This window comes from Panthera tigris, chromosome B1 (genome assembly GCF_018350195.1).
Source record: "Panthera tigris isolate Pti1 chromosome B1, P.tigris_Pti1_mat1.1, whole genome shotgun sequence".
Lineage (NCBI taxonomy): Eukaryota > Metazoa > Chordata > Mammalia > Carnivora > Felidae > Panthera > Panthera tigris.
Genome location: NC_056663.1, coordinates 90,648,670 through 90,669,776, shown reverse-complemented (window position 1 = coordinate 90,669,776; position 21,107 = coordinate 90,648,670). Strand labels below are relative to the sequence as shown.

Sequence of the window (21,107 nt, the reverse complement as noted above, 5' to 3'; positions counted from 1 at the left end):
AGACAGACAAAGACACAGGGGAGAACATGGCAAGAGAGCAGGTGAAAAATCTCTCCTGATGTTACTTCATAACATTTTATGAAGTATTCTAGGGAAACAAGAAATCACTACCCAAGGGAATATGCCAATTCATAATTATAGTATTAGTTAAGTTTATTATTGATAAAAGAAATCATGGTGCATGTATGTAGGTGGTCGCTACGTGAGTAAAAATTCATAAAGGATTTTCAGTACTATTTTTCTGTAAGTAAAGCTACTGTTGGGACACCTGAGTGGCTCAGTCAGTTAAGCATTTGACTCTTGATTTTGGCTTAGGTCATGATCTCATGGATTCATGAGATCAAGCCCCATGTCAGGCTCTGTGCTGATGGCACGGAGCCTGCTTGGGATTCTCTCTCTCTGTCCCTCTCTCTCTCTCTCTGCCCTTCTCTGATCACTCTCTGTCTCTCTCTCAAAAAGTAAATAAATAACTTTAAAAGTGTTTAAAAAAAAATAATGCTACCGTTAAGCTTTAGCAAGCAGTAAGAAGTTACTCAATTTGCATCAATACATACATTAAGCCTACTTTGATAACTTGTTTTATATAAATTTTTATCAGTACCTCCTATGGTTGTCCCTGACATTACATTTACTTGACTGTACACATGATTAGTCACATTCTTCAGCAATCCCCAGTTAGGTTAGGTTAAAATTAATTTCCTACACATTACTATATTCTACCACAGTGACTAGCAGTGCTTGGGAACTTCTTAAAAATGAAACTTTGAGGTTCCCATCTCAGACCTACTATAGCAAAATTCTTAGAGTGGAGCCCAGCTATAGGGTTGGCCAAAACTCAAGTGATTCTGTCACGCTCTTAAGTCTTGTTTACCATAACTATTCACCCAGAGGTATTTAACTACTATCTTTATTACTGTATCATTTTAACAAATGTCACGCTATAGCCAACATGATTTCCCACCATGACAATCTAGTCATATCAGTAACCTGAGGGCTCTAAGCATAATCTTCCCACCAGGTTACACTTCCTTGTCATTGATGCAATAATGCATGGAAACAAAAATAAGTGTGCAAACTAAAGAGACAAATTATACTTTTTCTTTAAGTCAACTGAAAAAAAAGCATATTTGGTAAAAGAGTTTCTGTATTATATTTGATTTAAATTTAAAATTATAATACAGATGTATTTTCATTATAGTCACATATTCATACTTTAAAGTATTTTTAAATAAGAGTATTTTATCCTTGGTTCTCAAATGGATTTAAATACCATATTATATGGCCTTATGAGCTCAGGGCAAAACAAAACCAAGTTCAGTGTATGCTTAAGTGTAATGGGGAACCTCCAATGATGAAGCAGAAGGCATATGGGAATACTTTAGGGAAAAGAAAGGAAAGTCCCTTCTAAAGTGTTACTCTTGAATATCTCACCAGAGTTAATAACTCAAATTTACATTGTCATTATCTAGTAAAGGTTTTACCATGATATGTTCAACAATAATGGTTCTCCACACAAATTTCCTTTTGAAAAACAAAGGCAAATTTCCTTTTGAAAAGTAAACCTTTATCTCAGGTCTCAAATAATTTAAACAGATAAGTTGTTCTAGAAAATTCCAGTAAACCATCCAACATATATTTAATTTGAGATTCAGAAGGAAAATGAAAGAGAATGTTAGAAGTGACAATATATGAAGATACATTGACTGAACATACCCCAAAGCTGAAGAAAGACACTAATCCACAAATTCCAGAGTTTTCTGAAAATTCCAGGTGGGATCAGGGAAAAAAAAAAAAAAATCTGGGCCTAGACAAATATTGAAAAAATGCAAACCATCAGAGAAAACAAAACCAGAAAATAGTCAATGAGCAATAATTAGAAAAAGTGAATTGCTTTTAAAGGAGCAACCACCAGACCAATAGTTATCTCCTCAACAACAACTGAAGCCAGAAGACAGTAGAGTGGTGTCTTTTAACGGGCTAGAGATCAAAATGTTAACCTAGAAATCTATAGCAAGGAAAATGCAGTTTGTATTTGTGTTTGCCATTGGAGGATCTCAGGAGCAGAATATGTACTGGCTGAGAAATATGAAATGCAGAAAGAAATAAAGACCTTTCTTGAACTGTTCTGGCTACTATAAGAAACAATCATAGGCTTGGTGGCTTAAGCAACAAAGATATATTTCTTAAAGTTTTGGAAGCTTAAAAGTCCAAGATCATGGTGCTAGTAGATTCAGGATCTGGTGAGAATGTGCTTCCTGTGTTATAGACCTATCTTCTTCCTGGGGCCTCATATGGAGGAAGAGATAAGAAGGTCTCTTTTATAAAGGCTTTAATCCCATTCTTAAGGGTTCCACCCTCACAGCTTAATTACTTCTCAAAGGCCCCACCCCCTAATACCATCACACTGGGGGTTAGGATTTTAGCATGACTTTGGGGGGGACACAAAAATTTAGTCCATAATACTCAACCTTTATGCCTAGAATTCAAGCAGTTTACTAGGTATCCTGCAAAAGCTTCCAGTAGTCATTATCTTCCATTGAACCTGAATTTTTCATTCTTAAACTACCTCCACAGCCTAGACTCCCATTGTCTTTGGGTAATCAACATCAGCACTCTTGATGTGCGTTTATGCTCTGAGCAAACATGTTCACCAATATATGACTCATAATTTTGACTCCCAATGATCAGGTACAGAATGCAGTTTGTTTACCTTTAGGAAACCTTCCTCTCTTATAATTTATTTCCTAATCACCGAATTATCTCCCAAAGACCCCCAACTCCTAATACCATCATATTGAGGATTAGGATTTCAACATATGAATTAGGGGAGGGGAGCAAATATTCACTTCATAAAAAGACCGAATAAACTTACAAGTGTATAGCTAAGTCTCTTAAGCACTGATTTTATAAAACAATAAAAAATAATGTTTGATGGGTGTAGTAGAATAAGTTGGAATTTAAATATTTGAAACCAGTAGCATATAATTTCAAAAAAGATCTTGGTTAGCATTGAAATACTCTGAAATATTTGTATTCAAATAAATGTATAAGATGATAAAAAATTAAAATAACATAAAAGATCAATTGGGCAAATAGGAAAGACAGAATAGCATTGTATGCTTAAGTCCAAATTTATGTCACTATCATAAATATATGTGGAAATTTTTCAAAAGAGAAAATAAAAGCAAAAAAGTTACATACTATTAAGAAACATTTATTAAACTGGAAGATACGTAAAGTGTGAAAGTAAAATTATACAAAAAATACACCAAGAAACTATGAATCATAGCATTACCATGAGACAAAATAAAGTATAAGATAACAGAATTACTATCAAAAATTACCACGTAATAAAAAACAATGCAACATAAAATTAAGACAGTTCTAAACTTGTATGGACTAATAATATAGATTAAAATATAAACAGCAAAAGATATTAGAAATACAAGATTTAGACAGTCTTAGTTCTTATTAAAGAAATGGATACATTCCTTAAGTTATTGTTTAAGCAGATAAAAAAAAAGTCATTAAATATGAACAACTCTATGCCCACAAATTTGTTAACTTAGATAAAATGGACCAATTCCTTGAAAGGCACAGTTTATCAAAAATCACACAAGAAGAAATAGACAAGTTGAATAAGTATCTGTTTGTATCTGTTAAAAAAGTAAGTCAATAATTAATGACCTTCCAAAACAGAAAATATCAGTCCTATGTGGGTTCACAAGTGAATTTTTCCAAACATTTAAGGAAGAAATTATACCAATTCTTTATAATCTTTTTCAAAAGATAGAAGGATAGGGAATACTTCCTAACCTATTCTATGAAGTGAGCATTATCTTAATACCAAAACTAGGAATACCTCCCATGACCATACATATAAAACTTCTCATCAAAATACTAACAAATCAAATCTGACAATGTATAAGAAGAATTATACACCAAGGAACAAAAAGACTAGCCATAGACTGGGAGAAAGTATTTGCAAAAGATACATCTGAAAAAGGATTGTCATTCAAAGTTTGTTAAGTAGTATCAAAAGTCAACAATCAAGAAACAAGCAACCTGATTAGAAAATGGGTCTCACAAATCTTAACAGACACTTCACAGAACACATGGATTTGACAAATAATCATATGAAAAAATGCTCAACATATGTCATCAGGGAGATGCAAATGAAAACAAAAATGAGATACCACTGTATACCTATTAGTGTGACCAATATCTGGAACACTGACAACATCAAATGTTGGAGAGGATATGGAGCAACAGGAACTTTCATTCATTGCTGGTGTGAATGAAAAATGGTACTGTCACTTTGGAAGAGAGTTTGGTGGTTTCTAGAAAAATAAGCATAGGCTTACCATATGATCCAACAATCATGCTCATTGGCATTTGCCAAAAAAAAAACAATTGAAAGCCAATGTCCACAAAAACAAAACAAAACAAAACAAAACAAAAACCATGTACCTGGATGTTTATAGCAGCTTTATTCATAAGTGCCCAAACTTGGAAACAATCGAGATGCCCTTTAGTAGGTGAGTGCATAAAGTGTGATATGTTCACAAAATGGAATATTATTCAGCACTAAAAAGAAATGAGCTATGAAGTCACGAAAAGGCATAGAGGAAATTTAAATACATACTACTGAGTGAAATAAACCGATCTGAAAAAAACTAAATAATACTGTATGATTCCAACCATATGACTCTGGAAAAGGGAAAACTATAGAGACAATAAAAACATGTGTGGTAGTCAGAGGTTGAAGGGAAGGAGGGATTAATAGGCAGAATACAAAAGATTTAAGGCAGTGAAACTACTCTGTATGATATTATAAAGGTGGACACATGCCATTTTAAATTTTTCCAAATGCAGAGACTGCAAAACACCAAGAAGGAACTCTAATATAAACTATGAAATGTCCCAAAGTAGGTTAGCAATTGCAACAAATGTACCACTGTGGTGGGGGATATTGATATTGAGGGAGGTGATCTAGGCCTGTGTGGGAGCAGGCGGTATATGGGAAATCTCTGTACCTTTTGTTGTGAACCTAAATGACTTTAAAAAAAAAGTATATTAAAAAATCACTAAGGATGTATACAGTCTGAATAACATAAATAACAAGCCCAATCTAAGGTACCAGCATAAAATACAGAATGAATAGCTTCAGAAGACACTCTTATTTACAAAGAGAACATTTTAGAATATTGACAACATATAGGATCATAAAACAAACTCAACAGATGCCAAATGGCTGAAATCATAGATTTTATTCTCAACTTCAATATAATTAAGCAAAATATCAGTTCTACTCATATCCCATCCCTAAGGAGCACATAACAATGCTTGGAGATTAAGATCCACACTTGAGGAATTGATCTAAATACATTCCCCCTTTTCTCCTTTCAACTTAAAATATTGCATAAACGGAACAGAAATACAAATACAAGATTTGGCTTTTTATGATCTTTGTTCTTTTTCTTTGTTTTTATAATTTCATTTTTTTAAGTTGTTTTTTTTTTTTAATTTACCTTAAGTATAGATATTTTACATGTGCTTCTTGTCTCATTTTGTCTTTAACTTAATTCTTATTAATTAAAATAGTTTTATTCTTTGATTTAAAAGATTATAGGTTTGTAAACAAAGCATAATATAATTGAAAAGAGATTTTTGTAAAAATATTTTAATCATGAAATCAGTAATCTTTCTGAATTGATAAAAAATTACATAAAGTATCTTTATACTTTGTTTTTCTCCTTCTAAAAAAAGTAAGTTATTTTCTTTGAATGTGCTTTTTTTTAAAAGTAACATTAGCCCTTTCTTTTTTCTTAAGCTTTAGCCATATGCCATTAATTCTCATTGAGGCTAGTTTTTAGCCAGGATCATATTAAAGTATTGATTTTAGATGTTATCTTATTATCTTGCCAGATGGTATGAGAGTGAAATCTCATCTTGGGATCCTAAGAAATGAAATAACCTACTTTCCAGAAATAGAAGGCTGTTGCATGAGAACACTCTTTATAGATGTTTAATTTCTAATGATGTTAAAACATGAAAAACAAAATGTAGTTGAACTCTACTGAAAGTTAAGTATTTTAAATATGTCCCTGTCAAAAACTACATGATAAGGTTGAAATGACATTGCAGCTACTCATTATAGCATCAGAAGTTTAAAACCATAAGTAGTACTATTTTACCATGAAATAACAAAGTCAGACTACTAGTTGAAACTGGCATTTGGCTTGAAACCCCTTCTGTGTTTTTGTTTTTGTTTATTTTTTTTTTAACTTTTAACTCAGTACACAGAAATTAAGATACAGATATGACCCAGAATTTGTACAGAATTTTCATTCGTTGGAAGGAAGGAGTTGACCATTCACTAAAACAACAGCAAACCAACCTTTTAATAAGAGGAGAATTAAAAAGTACATCTTTCCCTTGTGAATTTATAGCCACAGATTAGTGTATCAAGGACTAATGCTAACTAAAAATTAGGTTTTTCACTTAAAGGAATGCACCTCTGCTATTCCTGTATTTTAAAATTCTGAACAGTAAAGGTGAAGAAGAAGGAGTAACCCATAATCGCTTCTTGCATTCATGGGAATAAGGTCTCAAAGTAAAATGATAAAGGTGGTTAGCAGCAGGTTTGGAGTGATCATTTTTAATTTTTAATTTTTACTTGTATTTTTGAGCGTAGTTGACAGGCAACATTACATTAGTTTTGGGTGTAAACCAGTGATTCAACAAATCTCTATGATGCTATGCTTACCACAAATGTAGCTACCATCTGTTACCATACAATGCTATGATAATACAATTGACTATATTATATGCTGTGCCTTTTATTCCCATGACTTATCCCTTTTATCACTGGAAGCTTGTTTTTCCCACTTCTCTTCACCCATTTTGCCCATCTACCCACCCGTCTTCCCTCTGGAACCATCGGTTTGTTCTCTGTGTTGATAGGTCTGATTATGTTTTTGGGGTGTTCATTTTTTAACAGTTTCAATTATGAGAGAATAAAAAAATCCACTTATGTAAGGCAGAGACACTCTAATAGCTTACATCCACCCCCCCCCCCAAATGCTTATCACATACCAGGGAGTGTCCAACTCTTGGATTAAATTAATATATTTACTTGTCACAATAAACTTATGAGTCAAATGCTATTGCTATCACTGGTTTGCAGAAGGGAAAGTATGTGGAGTTTACATAACTTGCCCCAAATCTCACAAGTAATATGAATTCTTGTTAAATACTGAGGATTAAATGTCTTTTTTGCAGATCAAATGGTTCTCCGACAATAAACCTGATATAGAAATATAGCCAGCATCCAAGTGGACAGAGCATAAAACTATGGAAATATAGACAGCATCCAAGTGGACAGAGCAAAACACTTTTTTGGCAAAAAGTGTGTCTGAATAGAAAAATAAGCACTTATGAAGGGAAAAAGATTTTTATTCTGAATATCCAAAAATAGAGAGTCTCTCTGGAAACGTATACAACAGAAACACACTTTAAAAAATTAGTAGCATCTACAATATATAGAGAACATCTACAGCTCAACGCCAAAAAGAATAAATAATCAAATTAAAAAGTAAGTGAAGGATCTGAATAGACATTTTTCCAAAGACATATAGATAGGAAACACAAACGCAAAAAGATGCTCAGCACCACTAATCATTAGGGAAATGTAAATTAAAACCACAAGGAGATATCACCTTATACCTGTCAGAATGGCTACAATAAAAAAAGACAATAACAAGTGTGGGTGAGGATGTGGAAAAAAAAGGAACCAACTCTCTTACACTGTTGATGGGGATGCAAAGTACAGTAGCCACCGTGGAAAACTGTATGGAGGTTCCTCAAAAAATTAAAAATAGAATTACTATATGATACAGTAATCCCACTACTAGGTTTTTACACGAAGAATCTAAAAACACTAATTTAAAAAGATATATGTACCCCTAGGTTTATTGCAACATTGTTTACAATAGCCAAGATATGGAAGCAACCCAAGGGTCCACTGATAGGTAACTGGATAAAAAACATGTGGGGTATATACACTATGGGATATTATTCAGCCATAAAAAAAAGAATGAAACCTTTCCACTTGCAACAATATGGATGCTCTAAAGGGTAAGTGAAAAAAATCAGTCAGAGAAAGGCAAGTACCACCTGATTTCACTCATATGTGGAATTTAAGAAACAAAACAAATGAACAAATAAAAAATGAAATAAACAAAAACAGACTGTTAAATACAAAATGTTAAATACAGACTGTTAAGAACAAACTGATGGTTGCCAGAGAGCAGATAAGTCAGAGGATAGGTGCAATAGACAAAGGAGATTAAGAGTATGCTTATCTTTTTTTTTAATTTTGTTTTTAATGTTTATTCATTTTTTGAGAGACCAAGAGAGACAGAGTGTGAGCGGTGGAGGGGCAGAGAGAAAGGCAGACACAGAATCCGAAGCAAACTCCAGGCTCTGAACTGAGAGCACAGAGCCCCACACAGGGCTTGAATTCAGGGACCGTGAGTTCATGACCTGAGCCGAAGTCAGACACCTAACTGACTGAGTCACCGAGATGCCTCAAGAATACACTTATCTTGCTGAGCACTGAGAAATGTGTAGAACCATTGAACTATTATATTGTGCACCTGAATTGTATGTTAAGATTGTATGTTAATTATACTTGAATAAATAAATTAATGGCATCTATCTGTTGGTGCAAGAAAATATAGTCTTTTCAAAACAGCACAAAGATCATGAAAAAATATCAAAATTTTATAAGCATATTTGTAATTGTTTACTAGAAAATGTTGTAACTTAATAAAAATATATAATTTACTGCTGCATTTAACTGTGACATTTTAAATAATTTCCCCAATGCAATTCCATTATTAGCATTCTTTATTTTTTTACAGCTTACAAGCAATCACAACACTGATGGTTTTGGATGATTCTCTCCATGTATAACACACCACACTATTTTTTTTTTTTTAATCTGGGTTAATTATTTTTAAGCTGATGAATTTTGGTATTCTATTTTTGACAGTTATTTCAAAAGAGTATCATTAATTAAATCAAAAGACACATAAATCCTAAATAATCAATCCTTTAAAAATACTAATAACTTTGAATGTAATACCCATGGCAGTTATCTGTTAACAAGATTATTCTAATAGACATTATTTAGATAAACAAGTAAATATTATCACTCATAGTTTTCCCTCTCTAATATGCTCCCATATTATATACTCTTGGACTTAATAATCAGACACCTCCTCACTCACCTGTATAATTTTCAATACATTTCTTGATCATTCTTAGCTTGAGCTTTCTTATCTCTAAAATACGTGCACTTCTTAAGTTACTTGGCTGTAATAATCACTGAGTGATGTAATGGAAGTTATTTGATCATTACTTTGGAGACCCTCGACTTAGCTCTCCCCAAAGAAGCAATGATGCATTCTTAAATTGCTCTGTGTGAGGGAAGTGTTGGATTTTCCTGAGAGGAATTTCTACAAAGTAAAAACTTGTTACATATGTAAAAAATGAGTGTGCTTCTCACAGGATTTTATTAGGCTTAAGGAAAAGCCTTCCTACCAGAGGTAAGAACGGCAAAAGTTGACAGAGAATTCAATCTTGTTATACTATATGAATATAAACTAAAGGATAAGATAGGCTTTAGAATTAATGCAGGTTGGAATCTGTTATTTTATATCAAAAGAAGATGAGCTAATGAAAACAATAGTGTTAGTAAGCACTTACTATATGTCAACAAATATATAATCTCATTTTGCCCTCAAGCAAATAAAAAGCATGAAGAGGTATGGTTGTTAGTCCACTTTTGCACCTGATGAAATTGAGGCACAAAAAGGTAAAAAAAAAAAAATGCCCTTGAAAACACAACCAGTAAGTGGTAGAGTATAATTTAAATGTCTTTATTCAGTTTGCACTTCCATAATTGGCTGAATAATCAACAATGAAATACCTAGAAAAAGAAAGACAGAACAGTGTCCAGGAAGTCATCAACAGGAAGGCATCAACAACATGAGTGTGATATCAACTTACTCAAGAATGAGAGTAAGTCATCAATAATTGGGAGGGAGAGACTATGTGGGAAGTCAGGGTAGTTGGAATTCAGGTAATTTAAATCATTTTTTCTTCCTGATGATCAAGGAAAAGATAACAGTATTCTTGATGAGAAAACATAATATAATAAAAGAGGGATGAGGTCAAATCTGGATGGCAAAGAAATGTGAATACAATTGACAATAATGGGGTAATCATAAAACAACAATAACCTAGGGGTTGAGCAATAAAGAATAAAGGAGAGTTTGGGGTCAAAAAGGGAAATCTAAATATCTTCCCCTCATACCAATTCTCTATCCCTAAAGCTTACTCATCTATTTCCTGCTCATGCTTTAAATCTCAGGTTAAATGTCACATTTCCAGATTAGATTCCCTTGCAACTGGTTCTGTTGAATATTTGTTTCTTTAGTAACCTTACCACAGCTGTAATTAAATAAGCTTTTTGTAATTAGGCAAACCTTTGTGTAATTACATATTATTAAAAATTTCTTCTTTTCCAGGCTAGATTGTATGTTCCCTGGGGACCGAGTTATCAATCGCATATTGTGATATCATGTTTCTTATCCCAGGGCTTGGCATGTGGTATATCTCAAAAAGCTATTTTTGATGAAAAACGGAAAGATCATATAAGAAAGATAGAGGATAAAAAAAAAAAACACTTAAATAGCTGCCAGATAATAACATCTACTATTTATTGGATGCTTTCTCTGAATTTGGCATTCTCTTCACAAGTCTGTAAACTAGGTGCTGTTGTTATTTTCTCCATGCAGACTAGGAAACAAGTGAAGTAGTCATTCATCACAGGCAGTTTGTTCACAGAGGATGGCCTTTGAGCCACTGTGAAGTATTGGTTCTGAGACACGCAGCTCTAAAGGAGAATGGTCATCTCTCCCAGGCACTCTGTGCCAGTGTGGAGTTAGATTTTATTCTGTCTGTCCAGGGCAACCGCTATATATATATATATATATATATATATATATATATATATATATATATATATAGTGTGTGTGTGTGTGATACAGTGTGTGTGCGTGTGTGTGTGTATGTATATATATATATATATATATATATATATATATGGGGTGGCATTATTCAATTTGCAAAATAGGAATATGTTATTCTAGTTAACATTTCGTGGAGAATTAGTTAGCTTTTGTATTATAGTAGTTTTGTGGCTATGTTGAAAACTGGTTGAATATACAAATACTGACATATCAAGACTGGCAATTTCTTATACAGACATACGTAAGAGATATTGTGGATTAGTTACAGACCACCACAATAAGGTGAATATCACAGTAAAGCAAGTCAAATCAATTTTTTTTGTTGTTTCCCAGTTCCTATAAAAGTTACGCTCATACAATACTGTAGTCTATTAAGTGTGTAATAGCATTATGTCAAAAAAATACATACTTTTTAAAATACATTTATTTCTAAAAAATACTAACCATTGTCTGAGCTTTCAGCTTTTTCTGGTGAAGGGTCTTGTCTCAATGTTGACTGACCCGGGTGGTGGTTGCTGAAGATTGGAACGTCTGTGGCAATTTTTAAAAATAAGACAACAATGAAGTTTGCTGCATTGATTGATCCTTCCTTTCATGAACAATTTCTCTGGAGCATGTGATGCTATTTGATAGCATTTTATCCACAGTGGAACTCCTTTCAAAATTGGAGTCAATCCTCTCAAACCCCTGCTGCTGCTTTATCAACTAAGTTTATCTAATTTCTAAGCCCTTTGTTGTTATTTCAACAATCTTCACAGCATCTTCACCAGGAATAGATTCCCTTTCAAGAAACCACTTTCTTTGCTCATCCATAAGAAGCAAATACTCATCTATTACAGTTTTACCGTGATATTGCAGAGATTCAAATGTAATAATAATGAAAAACCTTGAATTATTGCAAGAATTACCAAATGGGACACAGAGACATCAAGTGATCAAATGTTGTGGGAAAAACAGCACCGACAGACATGCTTGAAGCAGAATTATCTCAAGCCTTCAATGTAAAAATGCATTATTTGCAAAGCACAATAAAGGAAAGCAAAATAAAATGAGGTATACCTCTAGATGCTATTGGCATTCAGATGTATGTCTGAAATTATGAAGACATTTCTGGATTGGGACTAGCACTTTGAATCTTCAGCATATATATTGAAGTTGAGCCTTGAAGGAAAAGAAGCTTATGCAAAATTAGTCTGTGAAGAGGTAAGAAAAAGGAAGCATCCGTATCAAATACTAAAAATCAAATGAAAAGAAGTAAAATGAAATAACATAATATAAATAACATAAAAAAGCAGAAGAAATTTAATTGGAAAAGGGACTTAATAGAATCAAGGGAAGCTTGAAAAAAATAAAAGAAGAAAGTGTGTTTTCTCAGAAGCAAAAAGAAGAGAGTTGTTCAAGGAAAAACTGAACACACGGATGTGCAAATAGATTGTGATGAGAATAATGTGAAAACATCCATCTATCAAGTCAAAGGGAAGTAGTAAAACTCTTGGGAGATATTTAAACTTTTAAGGTTAAAATAGTTGTAAAAACATGGCAAGAGTAGTGGGTGTAAATTGTTCACTTTATTTTTATTAAAAACGCTTAGATGATATATTTACACCTTTTAAAATTAAAAATAGAGTAGGTCAGGGAGCCTGGGTAGCTCAGTAGGTCGTGCTTCCGACTTTGGCTCAGGTCATGTTCACTCGGTTCATGAATTTGAGCCCCATGCCGGGCTTTGCACTGATAGTACAGACCCCGCTTTGGATTCTCTGTCTCGCTCTCTCTCTCTCTCTGCCCTACCCCTGCTGTGCTCTCTCTCTCTCTCAAATAAATAAACATTAAAAAGTTAAAAAAAATAAATAATAAAAATAGAGAAGGTCAAGAAATGGACTCAAAAGATTAGTTGGACTTGAAAGCAAGAGCTAATTTTTTGTTAACCTTGACAATGGCAATTTGAATACTTTAGTTGGGAGCAGAAGGCACGCCTCGGTGGGTGGAGGAGTGATGTGAAGGTGAAGAATGAAACCTCACTGGTGGAGATAACTTTCAAAAAGTTGGATGTTAGGTGGGGAAGAATGCAGAAAGCAAAATATAAAATTTCCTAAAATTAGTGAGATATTTGGGTTTCTATTTATCCCTGAATATTACAGGCATGGAGCGGGGGAAAAATCCTTTGTTTGGGAAACACAGTTTCCAAAGCTAATTATCAATTAATTCGTCAATCTATTTGCCTAATTGCCAAGGAATATTGAAAATTATTGTAGTGTTTCTACACTATATGCTATTCTGTGTAAAGTGAGAATCAATGCATCTTACTTGTAAGAAAGGATGAAAAAAAAAACCTTATGTTTACTACTTAATTTCCATCAGTGTGATGTTGGAAGGAATTAAAAACTTTTTCATCTACCCACTTGGGTTCAGTGATTGGGGACTTTGAATTAACTGTCAAAATTCAAAGGACATATTAACAAGAGAAAACACAAAGTTTATTCATGTCCATGTGAGTGTACAAAGAAGTGGCTCCCTGGACAGCTAGAGATAATGGTTGATTTATCATCTTAATAAGAAGGGGGGTTGAGACTTCAAGGGAAGTGAAATAGCAGGAAACTAATGAGTAACAATGGGGGAGAACCAAGTGGAAGGTATGGAAAATTTTGTGTACGTAATTTCTCATGCAGGTACCAGTGTCCCGTCCCCTTTCTGGCTGTAAACCTCCTGGAGAAAGAATTTATGATAGCTCTTTTAGAGGCTTGTTTAAGTTAGCAAAAGGATTTGTATATATGTGTGTGTGTATGGCTGCTATTTCTTCAGATGTTTCATTTTAAAATAATCTTCATACTACTTTTGTGGGCCCAAGTGGATCCCATCACTGATGCTTAATTGTTTAATATCAAGTTTGTGCCTTTTTAATTTTATTTTTTCTCATACAATGTAACAAATGCAAAAAAATTAAGACAGCCAAACACCATTTATTTATACAAATTTTAAAGTCTTCAATGATTTCTCATTTTATTTATAATTAATTTTATTCCTTTTTGTATTCGTTTAAGTGGAACACACTTTGACTACAAACATATAATGGTCTTGATTCTTGCTTGTACCATTTTCAGGGTGTATGTTCTAGTTACAAAAAGCAATGAGTGGTAATATGCACTTCATGTGTTAATGTGTATTGTTTAACTTATTATTTCTGTCTGCATTAGCATTCCTGTCAAATCTTTCTCCAGGAACAGTTATACGAAACAATCTACGAAAAGAAAAATCTGCCATTTGTTCACTAGTTATTCCATTGAAACATTTTGATAGTTGTACTTAGCTTTAGGCCTTTCTTATATTTACATTCATGTTTGTGATTAAAAGACTCAGCCATGAGGGGCACCTGGTGACTCAGTTGATTAAATGTCAGACTTCGGCTCAGGTCCTGATCTCACGGTTTGTGAGTTAGAGCCCCGCGTCAGGCTCTGTGCTGACAGCTCAGAGCCTTGAGTTTGCTTCGGATTCTGTCTCTCCCTCTCTCTCTTAGCTTGTGCCCTGTCTCTCTCTCTAAAAAATAAATGAACATTAAAAAGTTTAAAAAAAAAGTTTCAAATATGAGATCATTATGTAAAGGTTCAAATTCTGGCTTTAATTTCATGGTATAAATTTTGATAACTCATTTCATCACTGGTTGCTTCAGAATCTTCATCTGTAAAATCATGACCATAATAGTACCTATCTCATAGCATTATTATGAGGATTAAATGAGACGGTTTATATACAACAGGATAGTTCTTGGCAATGGTAAACACTTAATAAGCATTAAACATTATTAATCATCAAACATTAGGCATAATTAGGGGTGCCAGGGAGGGTCAGTTGGTTAAGTGTCCAACTTTGGCTCAGTTCCTGATCTTGCAGTTTGTGGTTCGAGCCCCACATTGGACTTTGTGTTGACAGTTCAGAACCTGGAGCCTGCTTCGGATTCTGTGTCTCCCTCTCTCTCTCTGTCTGCACCTCCTCCACTAGTGCTCTCTCTCTCTCTTTCATAGATAAACATTAAAAAAAATTAAAAATGGACATAATTAATAAACATTAGACATTATTATATCATGTAAATTATTAGCTCTTAAAAACTACCTCATTTTCTTTTATTTTTTATCCTCTTGGACAATCATATAAGGCCATTAAAAGTTATTAAAAGATTAATCATGATCTACTAAGGAATTTAGCCATATAAGAAACTTGTCAAATTCTTAACTTTGAAGAAATAGTGTAATTAGCAAAAAATTTTGAGAATCATAAAATGTATCAAATTATAAGCTCAAATTCTGGTAAATTTATAAATAATATATTCCAATTCTACATGTTTTTTAAAAAGTGTTTCCCAAATAATTACAGAAATCAATAAATTTTCAATACGTCAAAGTTTTAGAATAACAACATGGCATAATTGAGGGAAATTAAATATATTACAATGTTAATTACGTTTTGATTCTGCTAATTTACTTAATCCAATTATTTATAGAATCCCTGTAAAGAAATGTGGAATTATATTGATAGACGGAAGATTTAAGTGTAACTTTTTCCTATAGGTAAAGAGGTAGTTTTCAAAGTAAATTATGCTTTGAAAGTTTCTCAAGGTATCTGCCTTAAAATAATTAGAGATTATCATCAACTCAAATATCATCAACTAATCTTAAAGTATGTGCTTTCTAATGAAACATGTTGAGGTAATAACAAATTATTTTTTATTATTGTTTTATTCTTAAAGTTTTTTTGTAGTAACATATTTTAAAATAATAAAATAATGTTTTTTATAAGATATGTGTAAGTCACATCGTATTTTCTGAAACTAGATCAAGATTATTACACAAGGATATGCACAAAGAATTGCCTAAAATTGTAATGTAATACATTTAAATAGCATGTATTAATTATTTCCTGGTAATGAAATACTGAATGAAGTGTAGGTTTATGGATTTAATTTTTTTTTTAAATTTTGGTGATAACAATAGTATTGAAACACGTAATATAGAAACTTAAAATGTTAAAAGTTAGAAAAATTTTTGTGAGTTATAGGTTAAAAAAGACTCTTTTGACAATTAAAAAATAATTATTTAGTACTAATCAGTGAAATCTACAAAACCATGCAGCATCTACATCATGTTTATTTGAGAGTTTGCTAATATTTAGAAGAAAGGATGTTTTTTAAATTAACAGAAAGATTGTGGAAAGTTTGGAAAATGTGTGAAAAATTTAGGCTCTCTTTCTTACTTTAAATTCTATAAAATAATGGATTGTTGTTTGTTTAGTATTTTTAAACTGAGGGAGGGAAGCTAAATTGTTTTCTTGCTATTTTTGTTAAATGTGCTTAGTACTTATATCTAACCTGTAGAGATGAAGGAGTAAGCAATGATTATAGAATGTAATTGTAACCTTATGTCATTTTTACTTCAACGGCAGTAGCTTGTTGATGTTTATTTTTTTCCAACAGAAGTTGTTCTTTGGGGAGATTTGGTAGTATTTTTTTTAATTCTATTTAAGTAATATTAAAATCCTATTGAAATAACATTAGCATGAAACTTTAATAAGACTTGATATAACTCCATTAGCAAAAGGAATCTTAGTTTGAGCACATACAGCTAGATGCATCAGCTGCTTCAAAGTAATAAATCATGTCGAGATATGAAAAACATGGAACATAATATGATGTTAAATTTCATACATATGTGTGTACTAAATTTCCATAATCAATCATCTCAAATAAAGTGTGGTTTTAGAATATAGCTTAAAGCTGACAAGCTAAAAAAAAGTTTTTTGTTTATTTTCAAAACGTAATACATAAATTTACAGTATCTTGGGAATTTTTTTTTACGATTGTCTTACAAATTAGAGCATAGTGAATGCATACTATAAAACTCTCTAGAGGTGAATACTCACATTTGCTAAAGATTTCCATGATAGTGATTAATTTTTAGACAAAAAGCATCCCAGAATTCTTCAAACTCATGAAAATCCTGATCATAGAGTGTGATAATAGACATAACCAGACACAAAGGCATATAGAAGTGTAACAATCTATAAAACCTTTATTAATATTTATATTCATAAATTGAAGCAATTTAGAAGTACTATAAAGTCTTCAAAATATATAATACTGCTAATAATTAAGTGTTAAACAAAACTTTATTAACTGGTAAGATAAGAAAAAAATCATACTTTTACAGATAATACTAGGTTTATGTTCAAGTTTCAAGCCTTTAACATAATGATATTGCTGAAGAAGTTTGGTAAAGTATAATTCAAATTAATGAGTCAGGTTAGAAAAAAAGCCATATAAATAGAAGGAGTCAAGTTTTCCATTCCAACTTAGGGAAAAAAATATTATAATTATTTTTCTGAATGCAAAAGAGACTACCTTTGTTACACATTTTTTCATAAGGACATTTTAGAAAGAATAGCACAATTTTTGGTATATATTCTACAAGTTTCTAAAAGTTTCTGGGGGAGAACAGAGACTATGAAGGAAGACATAGCTGCCAAATTTCATTTAAGATGGTTACTACACTTGTTTTTAAAAAGACACATGGATGTTGGGGCATCTGGGTGGCTCAGTTGGTTAAGCGTCCTACTTTGGCTGAGGCCACAGTCTCACAGTTTGTGAGTTTGATTCCCGCATTGGGCCCTGTGGATTCTCTGCCCCTACCCTGCTCACTTTTGCTCGCTCTCTAAAAAATAAATAAGCACTTAAATATTTTTTTTAATTTTTTAAAATCTTTATTTATTTTTGAGAGAGAGAGAGAAACAGAGCGTGAGCAGAGGAGGAACAGAGAGAGAAAGAGACACACAATCCGAAGCAGCCTCCAGGCTCTGAGATGCAAACACAGAGCCTGATGCAGGGCTTGAACTCACGAACCACGAGATCATGACCTGAGCCCAAGCCAGACGCTTAACCAACTGAGCCACCCAGGCATCCCTACATTTTTTTTTAAGACATAAGGATGTTGACAAATAATATTTTGGAGAACAGGAAATTTCAAAGTTAAAAAGTAAAAGTCAAACAACAAGATTATTTGTCTGGAGAAAGAAGAATAAATGATTCTTCTGAATAGAATAAAAGGTGAAACAGGACAAAACAACCAACCAAACAAAAACCGTGAACTGGAAACAGGCTCAAAGTCTCTGAAAATTAAGAGAAATGAAAATAAATATGGTCTTTAAGACAGTTTTGAGGGGCATCTGGGTGGCTCAGTTGGCTGAGTGTCCGACTTCAGCTCAGGTCATGATCTCTCAGTTGGTGGGTTCGAGCCCCACATCAGACTCTGTGCTGACAGCTCAGAGCCTGGAGCCCGCTTCAGATTCTGTGACTCCCTCTCTGTCTGCCCCTCCCCCACTAGCTGTGTCTGTCTCTCAAAAATGAATAAACATTTAAAAAATTACAAAAAAGTTTTGAATTTTTAAAAAATAACTTACACTTACAGATATATATGTATGTACATACATATGTATATATCTTTTTTCCCTGAAAATAACACCATCCAGGAATAGATCACCTAACTTTGTCAAAAGACCTGAGAATCATTGTTGATAAAGTGTCTTAGAGATGGTGGCAAATGAAAATTTATCACATCATTAAATTTTAACTCAGCAAAAACATGAAAACATTTAGAAAAGTTTGGCAGTTTTAATCGTGAAACATGAAGCATTCTATAATATATAATGATCCGAGTTAATTGTGTGGCCTTGAAGCCAACATTTAACTTTTTGGAGGCTAGTTTTTCCTTTCTTATAAATTTAATGGTGGAAGTCAAGATTACGGTAGGGAAAAGGTCGACCAAATTGTCTTCCATATCACAGTTCTCCTTTATTTTTTTCACCCGGATGCAGAAAATAAATCTCTTTCACTTAATATATACTTTGAAACAGGGTAGGAATATATTTATTCAGTTTATAAAGAAATTATTTGACCCTCAAGCAATATGTTAGTAAAAGTAATAAAAAGTCCTTTCCAACCACAGGTATATGACTTTTTTTTTTTTTTCCTTTACAGTCGACTTTAAAAAGGGGATTTATTTTTCTCTTCCTTCTCTCATCCTGACCATGCCATGGACACTGTTCTTGTTTATCAGTGATCACTATGTTGTTAAATCCAATGGGCATCTTCCAGTTACCAGGTAATAAGTTATCTTATTTAACATCTCCTGTCCTTTCTTAAAGGATTCCTATCCTTTCTCCTTTCTTTACATAAGCATAAAAGCTGCCAAGATGAATTCCTGAAATTTCTGAATATAGAATATTTAAAACTCATGTATAGAAATATTTATGCAGGATACTCTGTGGTCATTTTGGGGGAAAATGTAATAAAGAGTGGTCACAAGGAGAGTTCAACCCTCTACCAAGACTGATCTTCACAGGGAATCTTCCTTTTTGAATTTGCCACAAACACAAACATTGTCTCAGCCTTGTATCTCGGAAACGTGGTTTTCCAGACTGCAGAGAGCAATTTCCTCTTAGCATAAAACTTGTGTTTCCTATTTAAATGTTTTTCTACTACACTGACTAGGAAGTGAAATATAACAGCTGAGGGGGAAAGGTCACTCAGACCCTCTTATTATTTGCTTTTACATTTCCCAGAATGTGAGATATATTGGAAATTTTATTTTTTTCATTTTTTTATTTTACTTTTTAAAAATTTTTATTTAGGGGCGCCTGGGTGGCGCAGTCGGTTAAGCGTCCGACTTCAGCCAGGTCACGATCTCGCGGTCCGTGAGTTCGAGCCCCGCGTCAGGCTCTGGGCTGATGGCTCGGAGCCTGGAGCCTGTTTCCGATTCTGTGTCTCCCTCTCTCTCTGCCCCTCCCCCGTTCATGCTCTGTCTCTCTCTGTCCCAAAAATAAATTAAAAAAAAAAAAAAAGTTGAAAAAAAATTTTATTTAAATTCCAGTTAATGTACAATGTAATATTAGGTTCAGATTGCAATACAGTAATTTAACACTTCCATACATCACCCTGTACTCATCACAAGTGCACTCCTTAATTCCCATCAACTATTTTATCCATCCCCACATCTACCTCCCCTCTGGGAACCATCAGTTTGTTGTCCACAGTTAAGAATCTTTCTTGATTTTCCTTTCTTTTTTCCACTTTGCAATTTTAGTTAGAATGCCAGATTTTAATCTAAAGAGAAAAAAAATCATTGCCATGATGCTTAAACAATCATGTCACCTTATTTTGCCCTACCAGTATCTCCTTAGAAGCGGACACTAGGTATACAATGGGAGTTTCTCTCTGATCTAGGAAAAGGAACAAAGAAACGCAAAAGACACTTATACTAAAAAATATATGTTACCTGTTTGGATTAAGAAATAACATAGAGTGTGAGGTTGCAACCTACTTTACAGTCCTTCCTGCAGTTTTGATTAATCCTGTTACTTTGGCAGTCCTCTTAAATTGTCAAACTAACAATTTAATTCTGTGTGAAATAAGGATAAGTATACCCAGCTTGAAAACCTCAAAAAATTATTCCGAGAATCAGGTGTAGCAATGTATGTGAAGAACTATATCACCTGAAAAATGAAATACAAATATGACATTAATAATTAATTTTTCCCCAAAGAGAAAGCAATTGCTACTTTTACTAGTTAGATAGGGCTGCTGTAACAAAGTACCACAAACTGGTACTTCTTCTTTAACACAAGAAATGTATTGTCTCAGTGTCCTGGAGGCTCAAAGTGCAAGATCAAAGTATTGGTAGGATATTTTTGTTTTTGTTTTTGTTTTCTGAGGGCTCTGATGGAGAATCTGGTCCAGCCCTCTCTCCTAGTTTCTTGTGATCTGTTGGCAATCTTTGGCATTTCTTAGCTTGTTAAGCAGATCACATAGCATTCTTCCTGTGTGCATGTCTATGTCCAAATTTCTTCTTTATAGAAGGACATCGGTTGTATTGGATCAGCTGCCCACCCTACTCCAGTATGACTTCATCTTAACTTAAATAATTATATCTGCAATGACACTATTTCCAAATAAGGTTACACACTGAG

General features: G+C 33.2%; 1 pseudogene; it reads left to right on the top strand.

Moving 5' to 3' along the window:
- Positions 1-13,853, top strand: part of LOC122238074 — a 31,911-nt pseudogene extending 18,058 nt beyond the window's left edge.
- Positions 13,854-21,107: the final 7,254 nt, after the last annotated feature.